This window comes from Mirounga angustirostris, unplaced genomic scaffold (assembly GCF_029215605.1).
Source record: "Mirounga angustirostris isolate CCGP_5_RB_7025 unplaced genomic scaffold, mMirAng1.0.hap1 SCAF_2, whole genome shotgun sequence".
NCBI lineage: Eukaryota > Metazoa > Chordata > Mammalia > Carnivora > Phocidae > Mirounga > Mirounga angustirostris.
In genome coordinates this window covers 103,859,214-103,884,275 of record NW_026991710.1, presented here as the reverse complement: position 1 = coordinate 103,884,275, position 25,062 = coordinate 103,859,214, and the positions used below count along the sequence as shown (strand labels likewise).

At 36.7% G+C, this 25,062-nt stretch overlaps 1 long non-coding RNA gene across 1 annotated transcript in view; it reads right to left on the bottom strand.

Annotated features, from left to right (window-relative positions):
• The window catches only part of LOC123847542 (uncharacterized), a 55,482-nt gene extending 32,299 nt beyond the window's left edge, over positions 1 to 23,183 (bottom strand). The window contains exon 1 of the long non-coding RNA XR_006791564.3: positions 23,090 to 23,183. This is a non-coding gene — a long non-coding RNA (uncharacterized LOC123847542). The remainder of the gene's footprint in view (positions 1 to 23,089) is intronic.
• Positions 23,184 to 25,062: the final 1,879 nt, after the last annotated feature.

Below are 25,062 nucleotides of genomic sequence, written 5' to 3'. Positions count from 1 at the left end.
AGGATTTTCTATTTAAATTTTTGTATATACACAAAACATATAGTAAAAACCATTATACACCTACAACTAGAAAATTTCCATAACTGTGTTCTTTGTCAATAGTCACATATGGAGGAAGTACTTACAATTACAATTTTTCTAGTCCTTATGTATAAAACAGTATAGTATACTTTGATTTTTTTTAAAATAATTTTTTGAGGGGCGCCTGGGTGGCTCAGTTGGTTAAGCGACTGCCTTCGGCTCAGGTCATGATCCTGGAGTCCCTGGATCGAGTCCCGCATCGGGCTCCCTGCTCGGCAGGGAGTCTGCTTCTGCCTCTGCCCCTCCCCCCTCTCATGTGCTCTCTCTCTCTCTCTCTCTCACTCTCTCAGATAAATGAATAAATAGGGCGCCTGGGTGGCTCAGTCGGTTAAGCGACTGCCTTCGGCTCAGGTCATGATCCTGGAGTCCCTGGATCGAGTCCCACATCGGGCTCCCTACTCGGCAGGGAGCCTGCTTCTCTCTCTGACCCTCCCCCCTCTCATGTGCTCTCTCTCTCTCATTCTCTGTGTCAAATAAATAAATAAAATCTTTAAAAATATATATATATATTTTTTGAGGTATGACTGACATACAAAAAGCTATACATATTTAATGGATACAACTTGATGAGTCTGGAGATTTCTATTTCTCAGCTGTCTTTTGAAGCACTCAGCTAATGCTCCCAAGACAAATGGTGAAGCAAGACTAGGATGTTTTACATCTCTTCATTGAAGATGTTGGTAAGTAGGATCAGACCATGTCCTTTCAAGAACTTTGAAAGAACTCTAGGTTGTACATTATTTTTTTAATTTAATTTTTCAGTTTTTAAGCACCAGCGCATATCAGACACTCTTCTAGATACAACAGTGAACCAAACAAAGTCCCACCCCTTGTGGAGCTTACATTCTCATGGAAGGACAGCCATAAACAAATCAACCCATAAAGCAGTATGTAGCACGCCATCGGATGATATCTGCTCTAGAGAAAAGTGAAGAAAGCTGAGGGGAGTACTGTGTCTTGGGTAGGGGCTGATATTTTTACTTAGGATGGTTAAGGAAAGACATCTCATGTAAGGTGTCAGGTGAGTAGACAAATGAAAGAAGTAATGGTTGGAGACACACGAATAAGTGGAAGAAAGACACTAGTCAGAAGGGAGGACATGCCCAAAGCACTGAGGTCGAAATATGCTTGGTTTTTGACAGACAACAAGAAGCCTGTCTTGGTTGTGGCACAAAGATTCAGAGGAAAAGCAGGAGGGGACAGAGTCAAAGAGTTCATGTGACGGGATGGACGGAAGGGGTAGCGGCAGGGCATGGGGCCCAAGAGAGGGCTTGACCATTTATTCTTATTCAGATGCTTTTGGGCCAAGAAGGGATCTGATTTATATTGTAGAAGGATAACTCTCATTACTGTGTTAAACAATAGACCGAGGCACTGAGATCATTTAGGGGCTTCATTAACAATGTGGGTGAGAGAAGACGGTGGCTCTTGGTAGAGACTTTTGAGAAGTGGCTGGATTCTGATGTATGGATTCTGGATGTGATGTGGAGCAATGGACCCACTTATAACAGATTCTATCAGAGAAAGAGCAAAGTTCCTAGGTGTCAGGCAATCATATGAACATTTCTGCTGGGAAACTTCTACAATTATTTATTTACTGAATGTTAATTCAACATTATGCAATTTGATAAAATATATAATAAAGTGTAAAATCACTGGTTATTTAAGCAGACATGTAACTAGCAATAAACAGAACACGAGGACGATGTGGTGCAAACACATGGTCACCCGTTTATACAAACTATTGTTCCTTGGGGATACACGTTCACATTCCAGAGAGTCAGTGACATGAAGGTTACTAAGATAAACTCAATACAACTTCTGTATGAAAAAAATCACTTCCATTCCAACAACTGGGCCTGTTTTAGAAGGGATAAACATGTAGACAAAGTCACGTAATGAACATGTACTTCTGAATAATAAATGGCTATTGCAATGGGGGCAGGATAGTTTGCCACGGATGTGCCACAGACCTAGAGTTAACAAAAAGCTTATGTGGTTGATACTGCTGGTTGTCACCTAACATTTGTTCTCCCCATCCTAGGTTTTAGGACCGATTTTCAGCTGAGCACGTGACTCTCTAGAATTAATAATATACTTTCCACGCTCACCTACAATTAAACATCAACAGGTGACTTCATTTTTTTTTCTTTTTATGTGGAACATAACCAGAATTTGTGGGCAACTTCTCTTAAATGAAAGAGGCATGTCTTTCTTTGTCTCTTTTTCTTTTCTGCTGGCTGAAACTAAATGTGATTGCTGGGGCTTGAGCAGCTATTATGGACCATAAAAAAGAAGTTATTTGAAAACAAGAAGTGACAAGATGTAAAGTGCTTTCTGTCCTGGTAATGGCGGGCCAGGAAGGCTTGCATTCCAAAACAAATATCTATCTTGTTTAAGCTGCTGCTACTGTGAGCTTTCTTTTTCTTTTTCTCTTTCTTTCTTTTTTTTTAAGATTTTATTTATTTATTTGACAGAGAGAGACAGCGAGAGAAGGAACATAAGCAGGGGGAGTAGGAGAGGGAGAAGCAGGCTCCCCACTGAGCAGGGAGCTAGATGCAGGGCCTGATCCCAGGACCCTATCCCAGGACCTGATCCCAGGACCCGATCCGAGGACCCTGGGATCATGACCAGAGCCAAAGGCAGATGCTTAACTACTGAGCCACCCAGGCACCCCCTATTGTGAGCTTTCTGTCTCTTCAAGCTGACTCTGCTCTTACCTGATCCAGGTAGAAATAAATAGACCATCTTGACAGAGAACTAAAATTTTGATTAATCTTCAGACTGTTCTTTTAATATTTTACATTGACCTTGACTTATTCAGTGAAATATTAAAATATTCAAATTTTTGTCAATATATTATATAAAATAAAAATTTCACCTCAATGTAGATCAATTATAGAATCTTTAGTGTAAGTTAAAAAAGAATCATAATATAAAGTATAGTAATGAAACTGGATGCTGATTCATCATTCATGAGCACAGAAAATTTTCTAAGTGGTCATGGTTGGCTGTTTTCAATATAACTTCCTAGTGACTAAAGGGTTCTGGGCTCTACATGGTGAATTCCAGTTTAGTAATTATTATGTTCTTAAGTGAATGTGTATCCAAAGAGTAAATATGCTTTCTTATATCTATAACTGGCACACTGGTAGAGTCAATGATGTTTATTTTTGCTGTTTCTAAGGAAATTCCATCTAATTCTCTCTTTTTAATTATCTCTGAACTTTTGAGTCCAAAGATTAAAGGTCATTAAAAATCCTAGATTTTATTGAGCTCACTCATAATAGTTTCCTTAAGATATAAGATGTAGGGCGCCTGGGTGGCTCAGTTGGTTAAGCGACTGCCTTCGGCTCAGGTCATGATCCTGGAGTCCCTGGATCGAGTCCCGCATCGGGCTCCCTGCTCAGCGGGGAGTCTGCTTCTCCCTCTGACCCTCCCCCCTCTCATGTGCTCTCTCTCTCTCATTCTCTCTCTCAAATAAATGAATAAAATCTTAAAAAAAAGATATAAAGATGTAAACTTAACAATATTTTAAGTGAAAATATTGCAATATTTGAAAAGAATTTAATTAAATTTGGGGGAAAAAAGGAAAACATCTTTTTCTAGCCACACTTGGACTATTTCTAAATAAACCTGGAAGGATTAACTATTGAATAATGTAAATCCTAGAGTTTCCATCTGTATTTCTAGATGAAGGGGTTGACATATTTTAATAACCAACAAGCTTTGCATGCTTATTCTTAGTAACTCTTTGAAGTTATTCTCACAATGCCATTTACAACCCCATAATTAAAAATCTAGATGAAGAGAAAAACTTCACTATAAATATACGCATTTCTTTCTCTATGCCTTGAGTAGCAATTTTTCCATTAAGTGATGTAAAAGATTTGAGCCATTGGGCATAAAAGCCACATTACTATTAAATTACTATACATATGATAACTGATAACTGTAATTATAAAGTAAATGCCAGGTAATAAGAATGTAAAAATAGGCCACTTTCTACTTTTAAATGAGAATTTGAGTTATGCTATAATCTTTTTTGTATCGACTATCTAAAACTGTATTAGCCTCATATTCTAAGAAAACTTATTACTCTGTCTGGTGAGCATCCTACAATCATAAACTTAAACAAGGCACCAAATTACAGCTTATAGTATAGTAATAAAACATCACAATAACTTTATGTTTATAACAAAATTATCAACAATTTTGCAACAAAGTTCACAGCATTAAATAGGAAATTATTTCCATTTGAAGGATTTGATTTATATTATGCCACAGAATCATATGAGTTATTACAGTAAAGTTGAAATTACTAAAGAATATAGGTGGACAGTAAATGTAGCTGTACCAACATAAGAAGGAGGCTTGAGAACTCTTTTGAGGAAAATTAGAATATAAAAATTCATCGATATATGTGCGTGTGTATGTATAGCTGCATGTATAAAACAAACCTACTACAATATATAAATTAAACCCTCTATTTAAAATTAGGATTCCATAGCAGTATATAGATGAAAAAATTTTGGAGGGAGGAGGAGAAAAGTACCCTTTCTCTCTAGGTCCATAAAATTTAAAGGGAAATTGGCAATGTAATGTTAAGACATTATTACTCATGATCAATTGGAAATCTGATGGCAGGAAGCACACATTAGTGCTTCTCTGACTTTTTATGATTATAAATGTCCCTATAAGAGTTTTTAGTCTTAATGGCTTAGATCACATGGTGGCTGAGAACACAGACTTGTCACAAAGATCTGGACAAATTTCTCCCTTTGATATTTACTAATTATATGATCTTGGGGATGTAACTTAACCTTGTGAAACTTCCGTTCTCATGTATAACGTTGGTGCAACCACATTCTCTACTTCAGAAGGTTGTATTTAGCATTCATTGAGATAATTAATCTGTTAATCATGGTGGATGGCACTTAAGGTTAATAAATTTTAGCCATTATTATTACTGTCCCTAGAGAAGATCTGCAAGAAGTTTTTGCTTCTATGGGGCACCTGGGTGGCTCACTGGTTAAGCATCTGACTCTTGGTTTCAGTCCAGGTCATGATCTCTGTGTCGTGAGATCAAGCCCTGAGCTGGGCTCTGTACCAGTGCAGAGCCTGCTTGAGATCTTTCTCTCCCTCTCCCTCTGCCCCTCCCACTTGTGTGCTCTCTCTCTCTCAAATAAATAAGTAAATCTTAAAAAAAAGAATATTTTGCTTCTAGTATGCAACTAATTTAGCTTAACATTCACGAGCAATTTGAAAACAGCTTTTGTTGGATCATATGAAATGGTCATATCAAATATATACACGAGAATTGCAAGACACTGATTTTGAAAAGGTGAAATTGTAAAAAAAAAAAAAAATCTTAAACGCTAAGAGATATGGCAGTTAGCATTTGCATTTGTGGATGCTTTAGGTGCCCCTCCACTTCCAGGATTTCCTATGGTCTCAGTTTTCAGAACCACATTGTCAATATACATAAAAATATAATATGTAATAAAGGGTGATAAAACAAACAATATTGATAGATATTAAGTTTGACACTGAAACTTTAAAACAACAAAAATACTGAATAAAAGAAAGCAGGCTGTAGAATTTCTTTTTTGGAGTGATGAATTGTTATTTGTATGCACAGGTAAAATTATTAGTGCTTTTAAGATTTTTTTCTGCTTTATTCAGATATAATTGACATATAACACTGTATTAGTGTTAGGCATGCAATATAATAATTTGATATATGTATATATTATGAAAAGAGCACCACGCTAAGTTTTTCAACACAAATCACTTCACATAGTTACAGAATTTTTTTTCTTGTGGTGAGACTTTTGAGATCTACTCTCTTAGCCACTTTCAAATTGCACAATATAGTTTTGTTAACTATAGTCACCATGTTGTGCCTTACATCCCAGGACTTTTTTATCTTATAACTGGAAGTTTTTACCATTTGGCCACCCTCACCCATCCCCCCACTCCCCACCTGTTCAGAGAGTTGTTTAAATGAAGAAAACACCTGAAAGTTTTAGTTGTCCCCAAGAACAAAAAGAGCCAAGATTGTGATTTAGCTGCTAAAGCAGCCAACTCAATCAAGTCATATTGAGAAACAAGAGAGATGGACAGTGGACTCTGAAATCAAGGACTCTAACCCACTCCTCCTTTCCACACTTTCTTCTCCTGGATTCTGTGATTCCTCTTTCTCTGGGCTTTCCTTCTTTCCTCCTTGGTTGCCTCTGCCCAGTCTCCTCTGCTGGCTTCTCCTCTTCTGCCTGACTCGTGATGTTGCATTGTCCTGGGGCTCTATCCTTGGGCCTCTTTTCTTCTCCACGTATATTTCTTTCTTGGTGATCTCATATAGTTCCATGGCTTTTAATATCACGTCTGTGCTGATGACTCCAAAATACACATCTCTGGCTCAGATGACGTTTTCTATTCCAGACTCATGTGTAACTGCTTATTCGACATTTCCAGATGTCAACTTTACATATCCAGAGAGATATGCAAGGAGGATTTGATCTTCTCTGTCAAATCTGCTCTATTTGAAGCTTTCACCGTCTCATTTCATGGCCACTCTGTTCTTCCTATTGCTGTGGTCAAAACCTCTCAGTTCATGCTTGATCTCTTGATTTCTCTTAAAATCTATGTGCCGGGAATTCTGTTGGCTCAGCCTTTTAGAAACACCAGAATCTGACCACTTCATGGTTACCATCCTGTCCAAGCCACCATCAGCTCTCACTGGATTACTAAAATGGGTCTTATCCACTATAATCTATTCTTATTATAGGCCAAATGCCCTTTTAAAGCCAAAGTCAAATCGTATCACTCCTCTGCTCATTTAGAGGAAAAGCCACAGTCCCTACAATGACCTAAAAAGTTCTACATCCTCTGGCCCCGGTCACCCTCTGACCTTTCCTCCCTGCTTTTCCCATTGCCTAGTCCACTCCAGCTACACTGTTTCTGTTATTCCCCAACATACAAGCATGCTCCATAGGAGGTATGTCTAGCTTTTCCATTTTTCTGGAATGCTCTACTTTCCACATTTCTTCTTAGATATTTCTCTCATGTCTTTCAAGTTCTACTTTTTCAATACTGCCTCCATTGGCCACTAAATGTAATGCAGCAGCTAATCTCATCCTTTACACTTCCGATACCCTTCTGCTCTAATTGCTTTTTCCATAAAAGTTAATTTCTAAAATATTATAAAGTTATTTATTCATTATATATATTGATTCAGTCTTCCTTCAGTAGAATATAAGCTCCACACGGGCAGAAATCCTTAACTATCTTGTTCAGTGATACATTCCATGTGCTGAGGACAGTCCCTTGCTACAGGTAAGTGCTTAGAAAACACTTGTTGGATAAATGAAGAGATTACTAGCACCCCACCATAGAGAGGTGTTAGTTTCAAGACAATAATTGATCATCAGTGTAAAATGTTACTAAACAATAAATTATGAAAAGCACTTTGGTTTTCATTCTTAAGATGTCACTTATGACCTTGATCAGGGTCATTTCAATGGAATAGTGGAGGCAAAAGACTGAGGTCAGATGATCAAATCAGAGACAAAGTATAAACAGTTGCTAAAACAGGAGAGACATGATTGCAACTATATATGTGGTGGGAGGAAATCTCATGTGGAGGAAGGGATTGATTTCCTACAGTGAGGAGATACACTTGGTTTAGTCAGGTCTCTGAGGTGGAAACTGGGAGGGATCCAAATAACCATCAGTGGGTGACATTATCCCTCTTCCTCTGAGACTGGGGCACCAGGTTGAGAATGGCGAGGATAAAATTCACTGTTTTTAGATAAAAGTACAGGAATTTTGTGCTTTAGCATTAATTTTTTCAATGAATGACAAACCCTGATTTTCTCTTATAATAATGAGAACTTCAGTAAGGAACATGAGTAAAGACTTGAAATTTTTGATTAACTTTGATGGACAACAGGAGCTCTGCCAAGGACATGTAGAAGATTCTGAGACAGTGCTGAGAAGCCCAGCTGAGACTGAAATCACAACTCAATATTGGCTTCATCCTTTCCATATTTCAGCAAGCTGGGTGTAAAAATAAAGATGTTGGGATAGGTGGTGTGAAATATGAAAGTAAAAATATTTGGAATTGAGACATTCCTTCTACCACCCCCCACCATTTTAAAAATCATTATGCATTTGTTAAAGGAAAAAAAGCAATTTCCTTTCCTAGCTCAAGTCACTTGCTTAGAAATAGCTCAACCAGCAAACAGTATATATTCTATCTACTGGCTACAAAATCTGTCTGTACTGTCTAGCTACAAACCCCAAAAAACTTCAAGTGCTTCAATGAGACATCACCCCTCTTCCTTTAAAAATTTTAAACAAAATTTGAGTTGCATCTATGTGTGAAAATTCAGCTAAATCACATGTAATGTAATGAAATCTAGAAGTGTGTGTTTTGTCCCTATAAAAACTGTCTCATTAACTTAGTTCAGAGTTTGCACAATCTTTTTTCTATGATCAAGAAGCTCTCCCATAGTTTTAGAGTAATAAACTGTCTCGAGGCTGATGTATGTTATACGTTGCTCAATTTCAAGAGTTCTGTAAGATGCTAGGATTGATTGAAGGCAAAGGTTGTGCAGGAAATGTCAAGAAAGACAAAGGGGAGATGAAATTTAATGTGTTTGCAAACTTAATGCAGCATGAGGACAAGGTTAGAATTCATAGATAGGACTTCAGACAGTGAAAAGAAGGGTCGGAGAAATCGGTGAAATGTATGAGATCAAAGAATATCTATGCTGGTGTAACTAGGATTTTCAATAATGGGATGGGTTACTTATGATGTAATGCATTTCTGGACACTGAATTAAAAGTGATGAAGCTCAGGCTGTCTTCTATAGGAACTTGTCAGAGATGTTTTAGGAATGAGGCTGGATGCAAAGATCTGATTTCTGATGCCCCTTCTCAAAGCAAGATTCCATGATTCTCTACCACTCCACAGTTCCTCATCCTCTGGAATACCATTTATTAGCCTCTTCTTATATTTCAAATTAGAATATACTTGCACTTGTCACCTAACACACACACACACACACACACACACATGCTCAGCCAGCGTACTGACGTCCCTGAGGTACCAAATTCTCCCTTTAAACCCATGGAGCACCAGTCTTCTTGTTATATAAAATAAAAAAGAACCATATCATCTAAGAACTGGCAGTAAGATAACTGTGTCATTTTAAGTCGAACGTGTCCTAACAAATGAGAAATCTCTCTGGCCAGGCACTTAGCGAGATAAACGGATAGAAAAATGAACAAAACATATATGATCTGTACCCTCATGGTGTGTTCACAGAAATGAGGGGAGATTAAAAAAATCAAAATAGGACTTAACAGCATGCCAAGTGTAATTAAGGAAATGATTGTGTGCTGTGAACTGACCAAAAAGGAGATTGAATTTAGCACTGTATTATTATTAATTTTTAAGATTTATTTATTTATTTTAAGAGAGAGAGAGCACAGTGGAGAGGGGCAGAGGAAGAGGGAGAGAGAAACTCAAGCAAACTCCCCACTGAGCATGGAGCCTGACACTGGGCTCGATCTCTCGACCCTGAGGTCAGGACCCGAGCTGAAACCAAGAGTCAGACGCTTAACAGGCTACACCATCAAGTGAGTTATTAAACTCCCTCCTTGAACAGTCACAAAGACAAAACCTCTTTGGCAATGTTCTGTGGAATTCTGTAGGCCCAGACATTTTCAGGGTCTCTTTGTAAGTCTTTTAATTGAAAATAACTACTTTTATTATTCAAAGTTTTAAATTTGGTGAAGCACTGAAGCATGAGCTCTTGAGTCCCACAACTCGTTATGAAATCACTTGTCTCGTAATGACCTGGGCAAGTTACTTAGTTCCTCTCCACCTTTGCTTTCTCATTTGTAAAATGGTACTGGTGTGCCAAGGTTATTGCAAGATTTAAAAGAATAATATATAAAAAGAAAAACTCTCACCAGAGGGCCTTACACATAATATTAAAAAAGGGTATAATTCTTTTAATGAAGTCTGCAAGGTTACAAGATTATGTGAAAATGTCCTTGACTAACAGCAGCATAAAATTTTATGATATATTACAAAAGTATCAAGACTCATATATAATGTTCTTTAAATTCTAAAAGTATCCAATTTTGAGATAAAAGCTGCATTTTAAAAACTTTGCTTTGCAAAAAAGGTCTGCAAAATAAGTATTTTGGGTTGTAGGTTGAAGTAAATATGTATCCAGTGTTCAGAAGTTGACCAGTGGGGGAGCCTCGGTGGCTCAGCCGTTAAGCGTCTGCCTTCGGCTCAGGTCATGATCCCAGGGTCCTGGGATCGAGCCCCGCATCGGGCTCCCTGCCCAGCGGGAAGTCTGCTTCTCCCTCTCCCACTCTCCCTGCTTGTGTTCCCTCTCTCGCTGTGTCTCTCTCTGTCAAATAAATAAACAAAATCTTAAAAAAAAAAAAGAAGTTGACCAATGTTTTAGTTTCTGTTATATAAATAGTATGGAAAGACCAGAGAAAGCAAATTAAGAATTGAAATACAATATATCATCCCAATTAAAATGTGTGCACAAGGCTAAATCAGTAACTATGAATAATCAGAAAATATGAATAAATGTCCAATGATTTTTTTAAAAAGCACAGATTTGAGGATGTATTTCTGGCTTAGTTTAATATTTTATCTGCCTTATTCATTTCTTTTATTATATTTCAAAGTTAACCATAATCAAATCTTCCTTGCAATTTAATAATACAAGAATATTTTGGAGATTAACAATATTATTTAGTAGAGTAGCGAAATTGTAGTTCAAAGTAACCACAAATATTTTGATGTCTATAGTAAATAAAGCCATCACTGCTTCTGAATTTTTTCAGTCTTAGTTATTTAGAAAATGAGATTAACGAAGCTTACCTCAAGTGAAAAACAAAAGAAAAATACCTTAGAAAGAAACTAAGTCACCCTTATTTTCAAGAGTCAAATGAAATAAAATTCACTCCTAAATGATAGCATGCTCCTTTCTTTAGTTCATTTTGTTTCTATTTAAGTTTTCTTTCTTTTCTTTTTTTTCTTAAAGATTTTATTCATTTATTTGAGACAGAAAGAGAGAGAGCACAAGCGAGGAGAGGGTCAGAGGGAGAGGGAGAAGCAAACTCCTTGCTGAGCAGGGTGGCCAATGTGAGGCTCAGTCCCATCCTGGGATCATGACCTGAGCCGAAGGCAGACGCTTAACCAACTGAACCACCCAGGTGCCCCTCTATTTAAATTTTCAAAAACAATTTGCTTTTTAAGTGAACTGGAAGGAATTTATTCAGCCACTTAATTCATAATTACAAGGGAGGGACATGTAACAGAAAAACGCATAATGTAAGTGAACTAGCTAGATATTTCTAAACTTAAGACAGCCTTGTATGCATATAAAGACTGAAAGAAATGAGAAGTAATGTAAGCAAAAGTCTCAAGGAGGAGATATTCATTCCATTTCATTTAAAATAACCTGTAATGTCACTATATTATAATCTTGTAACAAATAAAACAAAAACATATTTATAAAGGTTTTAAAAATAATGAACAAGGAGTTGATAACAATTTATAACAAGGAGACATGATTTTCAAGTAGTTTGTCATCTGATTAGGGTTTTACTTCACTGTGGAATACTCTGACTTCAAATTCCCCAGAGCTTAAAGTATTTTGTTAGTTTCACTCTCAACATAATTGAATGACCTAATTTTTTCAATTAATAGATTTTATTTTTAGAACAGTTTTAGATTTAAGGAAAAATTGAGAAAATCAAGTATGGTGTACACAGTTTCATCTATTATTAACCTTTTCATTAGTATGGTACATTTGGTACAATTAATGAACCAATACTGATACATAATTATTAACTAAATTCCAGAGTTTATTCAGCTTTCCTTGGTTTTTAATATATTTTTCTGTTCCAGGATCCCATCCAAGATACACATTATGTTTCATTATTCATGTCTCCTTAGGGTACGTTTTGACTGTGACAATTTTTTCTTAGGATGTAACAGGCTGTGACTTTCCTTGTTTTTGATGACTTTATAGTTTAAAGGAGTGCTGGTCAAGTATATTGAGGATGTTCTTCAATTGGAATTTGTCCAATGTTTTTCTTGTGATTAGATTGAGCTATGGGTTTTAGGAGGAAGACCACAGAGGTGAAGTACAATTTTCATCATTTCAGATGAAGAGTACATACTATCGACATGATTTTGACTGCCACTAGTGATCTTGAGCTCATGGCTGAAGTTGTGTTTGTCGGGTCTCTCCATTGTAAGGTTACTCCTTTCCCCACTCTCCCTCCTATGCTCCTTAGATGGAAGTCATTTTTGGATAGAAGCCTGAACTTAGGAAGTAGAGAGTAATACTCTACCTCCTTTAAGGTGAAGTATCTGTATCATGTATTTGGAATTCTGCACAGGAGATTTGTCTCTTCTCCCTCATTTATTAACTTACTTAATAATTTCTTCATATCAGTATGAACTCATGGTTATTTATTTTATACTTTGCATTATAACCCAATACTACTTTATTTTCTTGCTCAAATTGCTCCAGCTTTGGCTATTGGGAGCTCTTTCAGCTCTTACCCCCCTCGATGTGTTTTTTAAAGGATCCATTTTTTATGTAAACTCCCAATCAAATGCTAGCACATGCCTAATTTTTCTGGGAGTGAACCACTGAGAAGACACAGTGTGAAAAAAAATCTTCAAATCTTTGCAGCATTAAAAACAAGAACTGATCAATGTTACAAAAGCCAAACTTGAAAATGTGAGGCCATAAAGGGACACAGGAAGTGATAAAATATGATCCAAAGCATTATGGATACAGTAAGGATTTTCCACCATTTAATAATGATGTCGAAAACTCTCTCTAAATCTTTGAAATCATTGTGCTGTCCATATTTAGCAAAATAAGATGGTATCAGCTTTCATCAGATATACACATTAAAAATCCTGAAAACTGTATTCATCATTTTAGGATACTACCTAGCAGGAAGCCATCTGTATTCCTTTTTTTGGAAATCGTAAGAGTTGCAGTTTGTTTGCTAGCCTCAGATTCAGAAATGCTTTCTTTCTCTGAGAATCAGACTACCCAAAGTTTGCAAAACTCTAATAAGTAAAATTCTTTACAGACCTGTAGATGATATTTTTAAGAAAGAGTGGGCCCAATTCTTCCCCTGTTGGAAGTGAGTCATGTTGGAAGAAAACTCCTAGGTTTTCAGGAATACAGGTCAAAGATCCAGTGGGGATGACCCTTGGAGAAAAGAATATGTGCTGAGCAAAGCCACAACACAAGAATCTTCCAGAGTTCTTCTTTAATCAGTACTCTAAATGTGGAAGCATGCTATTACCAGAAAAAAAAAATCAGATCTAAGGGTAATCTTATGTATATATGTATGTATATATTGAATCATTGCTCCACTGTAAACACCAATCACCATACCACTTTTTATGTACAAAAATACCATATAAAAGGCCAGACAATATCAAAACCAGGGTATTCCTCAGATTATTCTGATAATTCTGTTCATTCACTACTTTTTAAGATGGATACACTTGGAGGAAACAGTTACAGTTGGTTAATTATCATTTACCAGTTGTGTGACTTGAACTTTCTTTGTCTCTGAGTCTCACTTTTTTTCTTAACCTAATACTTACTTCTTTAAGTCATTATGAGAACCTGAACATGAAAAATCATGCTAGAAGCTTAAATTTAGGATTACCAATATCTACATGTAATACAACCCATCAGTTAGAAATGCAACTGATTCAACTGACTAATATCTAATCATAGGTTAAAATATTTGGAGACAAAAATTTCCTAAATACTGTGTATATTTCCCTTTTCTATAGCACAGTTTAGTGAGTTCAAAGTGGCTTTTTTTTTCCATTAAATCTTCTTGATAGCTCTGTGGGATAAATAAATTGCAAAGCTTATCATCTACTTTCCAATGGAAGGGAACTGAAGAGAGAAGCTGTGAGTCATCCACGATGAATCATTAAGTGAATGAAATACTACCAAATTTCTTAAATTGTACTATAGGATTCTGGTTGTACTTCCTCATGAAAAAAGTGCAACTTGGGGCGCCTGGGTGGCTCAGCCGTTAAGCGTCTGCCTTCGGCTCAGGTCATGATCTCAGGGTCCTGGGATCGAGCCCCGCATCGGGCTCCCTGCTCAGCGGGAAGCCTGCTTCTCCCTCTCCTACTCCCCTTGCTTGTGTTCCCTCTCTCACTGTGTCTCTCTCTGTCAAATAAATAAAATCTTAAAAAAAAAAAAAAATAATGCAACTAGACAGACATGAAATTAGAATAGAACTAAAGACTTTCTACTCACTGCCTTAATCATCACATTCCTGGTCTCCTATTTTCCAGTAGCGAATAACACAAACTATTTTGGGAAGTTCTAACTTACTATAGTTTTAGATGGCATCAAAGTCAGTTTATGTAGCCTACCATGTATTTCCACTGCTTCTCAAGAAGGCATCGACTTTATTTCAGTTCATGATTTGCGTTTTAATGCCATAGTAGTATGGGCAGAACTTTGGCTCCCAATAAGGTAAAGGGAATTTCCTTTGGGCAATATTTCCAAATGTATGTATTCTGTCATCATCCTTTATTGTCTTCTTGATAATAGAAACAGGAGCCCAAAGTTGGTAAATTAGTAAAAAGGAGCTGTTTTCCTCTCTATTTTATTTTAAAGCTGTAAGAATGAAAATGCTATCACCTAGATTGTGGATATAATCTCTAACGAAATACCAAGAAAGCAAGTGTATTATATTGTTTTCCTTGTATCATAAGAATAAAACACAAGAGCAGCCTATGGGCACGTAATGGTATATTCTTTCTAAAAAGCTTTGTGATAAAGAATAAATTTACAGCAAAGAAAGACAAAGATAAATGCAGAGAATGAGAGAGCATCAGAAGAGCATTCCTCGAGGCAAATTCTATCTAGAATTTGGAAACTAGAAACAGAAAGAGCTAGTGAAACACGCCCCCCCTCAACTCAGCAAATCCACATGTATATGAGGAGGCATAGAGAAGAGCAGGTTTGAATTCTGTACAAGTTAATCGTTATCACTGTTCATCTCCTAGCTTCTGTTATTTTCAGAACCAAATGACACAGAGTATAGCCCTGTTTATTTATTCATTCACTCATTGATTCGTTCATTCATCCGTTTATTCTTGCAACAAATAATTTATTGACTGTCTACCAATTAGAATCTTTTCCCCCCCTTTCATTGGTGGTTCCAGAGAAAGACACTAAAGTGCTTCACATCGATGAAACTGATTCACATTGCTCTTATTTCTGTCCACAAAGGAGCCTGGAAAATTGCACGTGTTCTTGAGTGGGCATCTGAAAGCAGTGGGCTCCAGGCACAATCCTGCACATCAGACATGCTAGGAAGGAAGGGTACCAGCTGGGGCACGGAGACTCTCACTGGACCCCACGACGCTTAAGCTGGTTCAAATAAAAAGCCTTTGAAAATCCTTTCATCAAGCTTCAGGTCGGCTTGAGCTTTTCAGACTCTTCCTCATCACCTTCCCGGGAGAGCAGCTTCTCCTTTCTCTGTTTGAGTGATTCCTTCCTTTTTAGCTATAAGAAAAACCTCATTTAGACCTCCTAGGATCTTGATAATTTATGTTAAGATATGCGATTTCACTTCTCCCAGGTCCTAACTTGAGCGGCAGCCATTTCTTCCCCTTCATTGTTAATCACATCACTCTTATGTCACAGATCCAGAATTTTTTAGAAAAGTAAATGCTCTATGCCTGTAATAAACCTTTCATCAAGGGCCATTGGGATTCTTATATTTAGCTCCTCTATCATCCACATGTAGTGTGTCTTTTTATTTTGTATCAATATTAATTTTTTCTGATACTGATTATGTAGAATCAGTCAATCAGATTTGTTGGTTGAGCTTTAAAACACCCAACTGAGCCACTTGATTTATATATGTGACAAACTTTTATTGAGAACTTTGCTTTTTTGCCGGACATCAGACTGGAAACTGGGGAGTGGAGACAAATGAAACAAAATCTCTATTTTCTAGGGGTTTGGTGTTTAGTAGAAAAGCCAAGTGAGCACAGTGACTATGCAGAGTGACTCTGCAGTCCTTTGTGAACAGGACTAATCTGAATGCCCATTCTATATGTTTTATTGGTTTATTTTTAATTAAGAAATTATGATATAATTCATATACTGTAAAGTTTTCCATTCTTAGTGCACATTTTTGCAAAGTTGGGCAAATGCGTATTTAAGTAACCATCATCACCACCATCAAGATGATCTGGGAAGACTTCCTCTTCCCTCCCCCTCCCCCATTCCCCTATTCTTTTTTGTGGTTACACTGCTCCCCAACCCCCAATGTCCCTGGCAACAAATATGAATTCTGCTCTCATAGTTTTACCCTGTTTAGAATGTCAGATAGTGTGAAATCACATGGTATGTGGCCTTAGCAAAATGCATGAGCTGTTCATCCAAACTTTTGACTCTATCAATATTGATTCTTTTTTATTATTGAGTAGTACTCAATTATGCAGACATACAATAGTTTATTTATTCCCTGCTGAGACACATACGGGTTGTTTTAGGTTTTGAGATATTATAAATAAAACTGCTGCAAACACTTATGTACAGGCTTTGCTGTGGGCATAGGATTTCAATTTATGTGGTGAAAAACTAGCAACTGGATTGCTGGTTGATATGCTAGTTTTGTTCAACTTTATAAGAAATCGCCAAACTGTCTTCTAAAGTAACTGTGCCATTTTGCATTACTATCAGCATCATAGGCCAGTTCAGTTGCTCGGCATCCTGCCAAGCACTCCATTCTCCTAGGTGTATGGTAGTATCTCTTTGTGACTTTAATGTTTGTACCACCCTAATAACTACAGTACTTATTTTTTATCCATATATATTCTTTGGGGAAGGATGCAGATCTCTTGCCCATTTATCTATGGTGTTGTTATTATTAAGTTTTGAGAATTTTAATTATATATATGTATGTATATATATATATATAATGCATACACATACTTATTTTCTGAGAATGTGTACCAGCCAGGAATAGATGTTGAATTTTGTAAAAGGCTATTCCTGAATAGAGTATTTCATGTTTTTTTCTTATTTAGTCTTCTATGTGTACATTATATCAATTCATTTTAGAATGTTGAACAAACTGAATTCTTAGGACACTCCTCATTTGGATATGATGTATTATCCTTTTTATATATTATTGAATTTTTTAAAAAATCATTTATTTATTTGTGTGTGTGTGTGTGTGTGTGAGAGAGAGAGAGAGAGAGAGAGACAGAGAGAGAGAGAGAGAGAGAGACAGAGAGAGAGAAGGTGAGCGGGGAGGGGCAGAGGGACAGGGGAAGAATCCTCAAGCTGACTCCCCACTGAGCACAGAGCTTGAGCCTGACATCGGGCTTGATCCCAGGACCCTGAGATCATGCCCTGAGCTGAAATCAAGAGTCCAATGTTTAAATGACTGAGCCACCCAGGTGCCCCATATTACTGAATTTTTTAATAGAACTTTTTGAAAAATGTTGCTTTTAAGTTCATGAGGAATGTTGGCCTGCATTTTTTTTTTTTTTTTATGTCTTTGCTTGGTTTTGGCATCAGAGTAACACTCGCTCATAAAATGATTTGAAAAATGTTTCTTTATTCTGGAACAATTTGTAGAATTTATAAAAATATTAATTGATTCAATATTTGGTAGACTTTGTTAGCACAGCTAACCGTGTGTGGGTTTTTCTTTGTCTAAATCTTTTAACTACAAATTCAACAAATTTAATTTGTTTTATAGATATAGCATTATTGAGATTGCCTATTTCTTCCTGAGAGAGTTTGGACAGCTTATGTCCTTAGAGGAGTTTTTCAATCTCATTTGAGTGTCTAATTTATGACATTATGTGTAATAGCTTGCATTACGTCCCCCAAATACCTATGTTGAAGTTTGCCTTGGTCCATTCAGACTGCTATTACAAAATACCATCAACTAGGTCAATTACAAACAACAGAAATGTATTGCTCATAGTTCTGGAGGCTGGAAGTCAATGCCAGCCTAGCCAGGTGAGGACAGTTTTTTGGGTTGTAGACTTTTCCAACATATCCTCACACAGTGGGAGGGGCCAGGGAGTTCTATGGAGTCTCTTATAAAAGTACTCCACCTTCATGATTTAGGCACCTCTCAGTAATCCCGTCTACTAATATCATCACCTTTGGAGGTTAGGATTTCAACGTATGAATGTGAGGGTAGGATGGGAGGGTTGTGCACAAACACTGGAACCATAGCGAAGTCCTAATCTCCAGTGCTGGAGAATGTAACCTTACTTGGAAATAGATTATTAGCCGAAGTAGTTAAGATGAGGTCCTTCTGGAGTAGGTTCAGTCCCTAATTCAGTATACCTGGTGTTATTACCAAAAGAAGACATTTGGACGGACATGCACACAGGGAGATGACCGTGTGAAGTTATGCCATTGGAGTTATGCTGTCACAAGCCAAGAAACTATGAAACTAGGAGAGAATCCTGAAACAGATCCTTGCTAGTACCTTCAGAAGGAACATGATCCTTGCTGATACCTTGAACTTGAACTTCTAGTCTCCAGAATGTGAGACAATAAACTTCTGTTGTTTAAGCCACTCAATTTGTGGTACTTTGTTAAGGCAGCTCTAGCAAACTAATGTGGTGTTGTTCATGTTTTAATGTTTGTAGAATATGTAGTGATGTCACCTCTTTGATTTCTGATAGTTGTAATTTATGTCTTCTCCTTTTCTGTTCATTTGTCAGGCTACAGGTTTATTAAAATTACTGATTTCTTAAAAAAAAAAACAGTTACTGGTTTAAATGACTTTCTCTATTGTTATTTTTGTTTTTATCTTTATTATATCCCTTCTGATTTCATATGGTTTCATTTGCTCTTCTTTTTATGATTTCTTAAAATAGAAGTTCTGGTTATTGATTTTTTTTAAATATAAGCAATCAATTCTATAAATTTCCCCTTAAGCACTACATTATCTACAGTTTATCCTATAAACTTTGATATATTGAGTTTTTATTTTAATTCAATTAGAAATATTTTCTAATTTCCTGTGTCTTGTGTGACTTTCTCTTTGACCCATTAGTTATACAAGGATGTGTTATATAATTTCCAAATATTTGGGGATTTTCCAGTTATCTGATTTCTTGTTTAATTCAGTTTTGTTTCAAATTATACTTTTAATTCTTTTAAATTTGTTTTTTTTGTTCGTTTTATGGTCCAGAATATGATCTCTCTTTGTGAGTGTTAATTTACATGTGCAGTTTAAATGAGGGACTCACAATGTCTATTTATTCCTAGATCTCTCCCAGGAAAATATACGTAGGCTAGAAAAAAGGGAATTTCTTTCCTTTGTGCTCTTTATATTGTAATGCTTCTTAAGGACTAGGTATTTGACATTAAAATTTTTTTCTGATTCTGATTTCTGATTTGACACATGAAAAGATGCTCAACATCATTAATCATCAGGAAAATGCAAATCAAAACCAGAATGAGATAACACTTTACACCTGTCAGAATGGCTGGAGTCAAAAAGACAAGACATAACAACTCTTTTTTTTTTAAGATTTTATTTATTTATTCATGAAAGACAGAAAGAGAGAGACAGAGGTAGAAGCAGACTCCTCGCTGAGCAGGGAGCCCGAAGTGGGACTCGATCCCAGGACCCTGGGATCATGACCTGAGCCGAAGCCAGACGCCCGACCATCTGAGCCACCCAGGTGACTCTTAGCAAGAATGTGGAGAAAAAGACACCCACCCCAGTGTACTGTTGCTAAGAATGCAAATTGGTGCCACTGTGAAAAACAGTAGGGAGGTTCCTCAAAAAATTAAAAATAAAATTACTATAAGATCCAATAATTCCATTACTGGTATTAAACCCCCCAAATTCCAAAAACATTAATTAAAAAAGATACATGCATATTTATGTTTACTGCAGCATTATTTGCAATAGCCAAGATATGGAAGTAACCTAAGTGTCCATCAGTAGATGAATGGATGAAGAGGACGTGGTACACACACACACACATACACACACCGGAGTATTAATCAGCCATAAAATCGAATGAGATTTTGCCATTTGCAAAAACATGGATGAACCTAGAGAGTATTACGCTAAGTGAAATAAGTCAGACAAAGAAAAACACCATATGGTTTCATTCATGTGGAATTTAAGAAACAAAAGAAAGCAAAAAAAAAAAAAAAAAAAGAGAGAGAGAGAGAGAGAGACAAACAAAAAAAACCAAACTCTTAAATACAGAGAACAAGCTGGTGGTTGCCAGAGGAGAGGAATAGGAGTGGCTAGGGGGATGGGTGAAATAGATAAAGGGGATTAAGAGTACACCTACTGTGATGAGCACTGAGTGATATATAGAATGGTTGAATCATGATACTGTACTGTATGTTAAACTAACATAACACTGCATGCTAATTACATTTCAAATTTAAAAAGAAAGAAACTTGGTCTGCAAAAAAAATAGTGATTTTTTTTTTCTGATTCTGATGTAACATCACTTCTTTGATGTAATAGATGATGTCTGGGTTGTGGGGAAAGGCACGGACTCACATGAAGGGGGAAAATGCCATGGGTGATAGATCAAAATATTCTCCTGCCAACTCTTCATCCCCTACACTGAAGTGTAAGTTCTTTTAGGGTAGGGATTATGTCTCATTTTTCTTAATAAACCCAAGGAAGACAGTCAGTTACATAGTAGAGACTTGGTAAATATTTGTTGAATAAATTAAAACAGAAAAGCGAAAGCTCAGTTGACAGGGCTAGGAATGAAGGATTTATAGGGGACATAACATAAAGCATATTTTTCAGATAGACAAAGAGGAAAAGATAATGTTCAGCCAAATGCAATTGATACCTGTACAATTTCATTTTTTTAAAGGCCAAGAAATTGTTTATGCTACCAGGAGCAGAGATTTCACGTTATGGTGTTTTTATATCATTTTTATAAGTTCTAAGTGTGTAATACCTACAACACATATTTAGCAACTAACATGTTACGGGTTCCAGGGATAAAATAAATAAGCAAATGTTAACATGTTGCAATTGTTTCTCTTTCTTAAGCTTGAAATGCATATGCTCCTGGGTCAGGATAGAACCACACCCAGAACTGTGGTTGATACCATGTTCAGTCCACAGCTTGAGCGTTATAAAATTGGCACAACAGACTGATGAATATGGATGAGAGATCTGGGAAACCGAGAAACAGAGTATTTTAAAAAGTAAATCAATTTAGGTCACAGTATTGTTTTGTTACATGGCATGTACAAGGAGAAACATTTCTTCATTTCACATGGGATATAATATCCTGCAATTTTATCCTCATTTCTAAAGCCTCAGCAAACTGTAATTCACAGGCTGGCATGACTTCAGTGGGTGCCGACTTACTGAAGAAGAGATTTTTTTTAAGTTTTATTTATATTTTCTGCACCACACTGTGAAGTGCCCCTGATGCTTTGTTTCTCAGATGCAGGATTAGAGCACAGATGGGAGAAGAAAGGCATGAAATTCTATACTTTGAAACATTCAGTCAAGATTTATATTGTATCTCTTGTTACCTGGCGCCTCTGTAATACCCTTCATTGGAGAATTTCAAAGCCCACGAAGCTTCTCCGTCGTATAAATAAGTAAAATTTTATAACTATCATCTGTGAGAAGATTAATCAAACTGCAGCGTGGTGAAATTACAAGGGACAAATGAGAAGGGGGGTCCTTGTTGTTTGTTTGTTTTGTCAATAAAATCTGATGTCAACTAGATCTGACCCAGTTTAGGAAGCATAGAAGCCTTAGTTCTTTCTGTTTACTGCTTCTTGGCTCTAGTCCAGTTAGGCCATTGACAATTAAGGAAAAATACAACTTGCTTTCTCATGTGTCTTACATATGCATCCATAGTACAAAATAATCTATACCACAACCACATCAAATACTTTTATTTTTGGTTGGCTTTTTTATACTTACCATTTTGGTAAATTATAATCTAACTCTTGCAATGAACATATTCTAAAAATATAAGCCAGCAGCTATCTCCCAAGAAATAACCTTGCCAAATAGGTTATATTTTCCTTCAAACTGCAATCAGTGGTAGAACATGGGTATTTTTCCAAATATTAAAATAATATTCTTTTAAAAGTAAGGATTCTGTTATATTGAAAAAAAAAGTATCTGTGGGAAAGGAACAGGTTATGTCATAAAACATGTGAAATTTTAAGTTCTTCTATTTACATATTTTATATGAGCAGATTAAATACCTTTTGGATTACTCATATGCCAAAAAAAAATTGACAGTCAATGTCACATCTCTCAGTCAGCTTTGGTTAGGAAAACAGAAGCTATTCTGCATAAGCCAGAAATAAGTTTAATTCAGAATTAAGTGCTTAAGCTATTGTTGGAGAAACTGAGATAAGGGATATAGGGAAAGCACCACTGAAGGTCAGAGGTTGACAGTGAATATTTTATTTTATTTGTTTTTATTATTTTTTAAAGATTTTATTTATTTATTTGACAGAGAGAGACACAGCGAGAGAGGAAACACAAGCAGGGGGAGCGGGAGAGGGAGAAGCAGGCTCCCCACAAAGCAGGGAGCCCAATGTGGGGCTCGATGTGGGGCTCGATCCCAGGACTCTGGGATCATGACTTGAGCCGAAGGCAGATGCTTAATGACTGAGCCACCCAGGCACCCTGACAGTGAATATTTTAAAACCATAGTTCTCCACTGAGGGCAATTATGTCGTCCCTCTCCCCCCACCCCAGGGAACATTGGGCAATGTCTGGAAACATTTTTAATTGTCCTGACTGGTGGCAGAGAGGGTTGCTTCAGGCTTCTAATGGGTAGAGGCCAGGTGTTTTACCCATGTTGCCTTGGCAAGGCTTGGTGATGCAGATCAAGAGAGAGAAACCAGAAAGAGTTTTAAAATTTTGTTATACTCACAGTTTACACAGGAAGAATTCAGCAAGCTACAAGGGGACACCGAGGGGAGATTCCGGATTCAGTCCTGAGGTTAAGGGAGAAAACGGAGCTGTGTGCCGTGCCTTTGTTGGAAGAAGGAACAGGTGTGAAAAGGTAAGTTGGTGATGGGGTTCAGAACACACTACCCCAAAATATGACGCCTTGGCATATTGAATATCTTAAGCTGAAGGAATCTGAGAAAATGGCAGAAACAGGAAGGTCTCTTCCTCTTGCCTGAAACAGGTCATATGAGAGGTACCCTGCCAGGACCCGAAGGAAGACATTTACCAGAGATGGGGAGTTTGGAGCCAAGAAATCAGTACAAGCTTTGTTAAATTAACCCTTATCTTCCTAGTTACTATTTCACGATTTACTGCCCCCAGTCCAAACCCCTTCATCTTGTCAATTCCTTACAAATGTATTGTTTCTTTGTGTAAAAGATATAGAAGCTTCTTTCTCTGGTCACTCTTATGAAGCAAGATAAGATATAAAATAAATAAAAATATCTGGTAATGAGATGGTCTCAGGGAGAATGAGATGATCTCAGGGTATGGATGAAATCTACCAATCTTGTTAGAGAAAAACATTAATAAAACAGACCGATCTAAGCAATGCATACAGAGTTAGAATATTAAGGAGTGCCTATTTATTTATTTATTTTTTTGTAGTTTCAAGTTTTTATTTAAGTTCCAATTACTTAACATACAATGTAGTATTAGTTTCAGGTGTAGAATTTAGTGATTCATCACTTACAGTTAACACCCAGTGCTCACCACAACCAATGCCCTCCTTAATACCCATCACCCCTTTAGCCCACCCCCTATCCACATCCCCTCCGGCAACCCTCAGTTTGTTCTCTATAATTAAGAGTCTGTTTCCTGGTTTGCCTCTCTCTCTCTTTTTTCCCCTCTGTGTTCATCTGTTAAATTTCTTAAATTCCACATATGTGTGAAATCATATGGTATTGTATTTTAATACTTGATAGAAACATACGTATAATATTAATTTGGGAGAAAGCATATAAACCAATAGTTCTACTAGTGGGATTTGGAGTAAAATATTTCCTCAAATTTCGGTTCCATTGTTTGTAACTGATGGGCCTTAAGCAAGTGACAGACTCGCAAAATCAGTTTCCTTACTTGTGTAATGTAATAAGTTCTGGTAATTTCCTTGGATTGTTGTTAACATCAAGTGAAATATAGTATGGAAAGCATCCAAGTGACGTCTGGTGCAAAGCTGATGGTCAATAAATCTATTTATATCCTCCCACCCCCACCTTTGTCCTTCAATGACTACAACAATGAAATCCAATCTAATTCCTCCTGCAAGAGAGAAAGTTAACTAAGTAGAAAAAAGGTAGCAGAGCATAATAAGATTTAACGACAAGGGTGCTGGAGTTTAATAGAAGTGGAGTTTTGTCTCATCTGAAATGGAAATACTACTAATACTTACTTTGTATGAAGAGTATAAAAATTAAATGAGATAATGGAAGTAACACATAGTTTATAATATAGTATGTGCTTGATAAATCTTAGTTGGTAAAGGATCATTATAGAAGCAAAGATAACAACATTAATATTTGAATTTCCCAAGAAAGAACATAGTAAAAAATTCTCTGGAAAGGACGAATCCACTTGACAAGCTGTCTAGAAGGTTGCTAATTTATTTTAGATACAGAGTTGCTTTCCATATTGTAAAATAGAAATATGAGGTTTTATAGTTCTCAAGAATTACCCTTAATCAGAAAATGATGTTTTTTCTCTCCCTCTATCCCTCCTGTCAATGCCATCGTCTGCCCACGGTTGTTATACCTACAGAAGATGGGAAGGGTTGGAGTTCCTTATTCTCAGCCTCAAAACTGACTGCTCGGGTTGGCTTTGTGACCTCTTTGGGTAATAGAACTAGGGTGCTTCCTAGAAAATATGAAGTCAATCTGCCTATAAATCTTTCCAGAT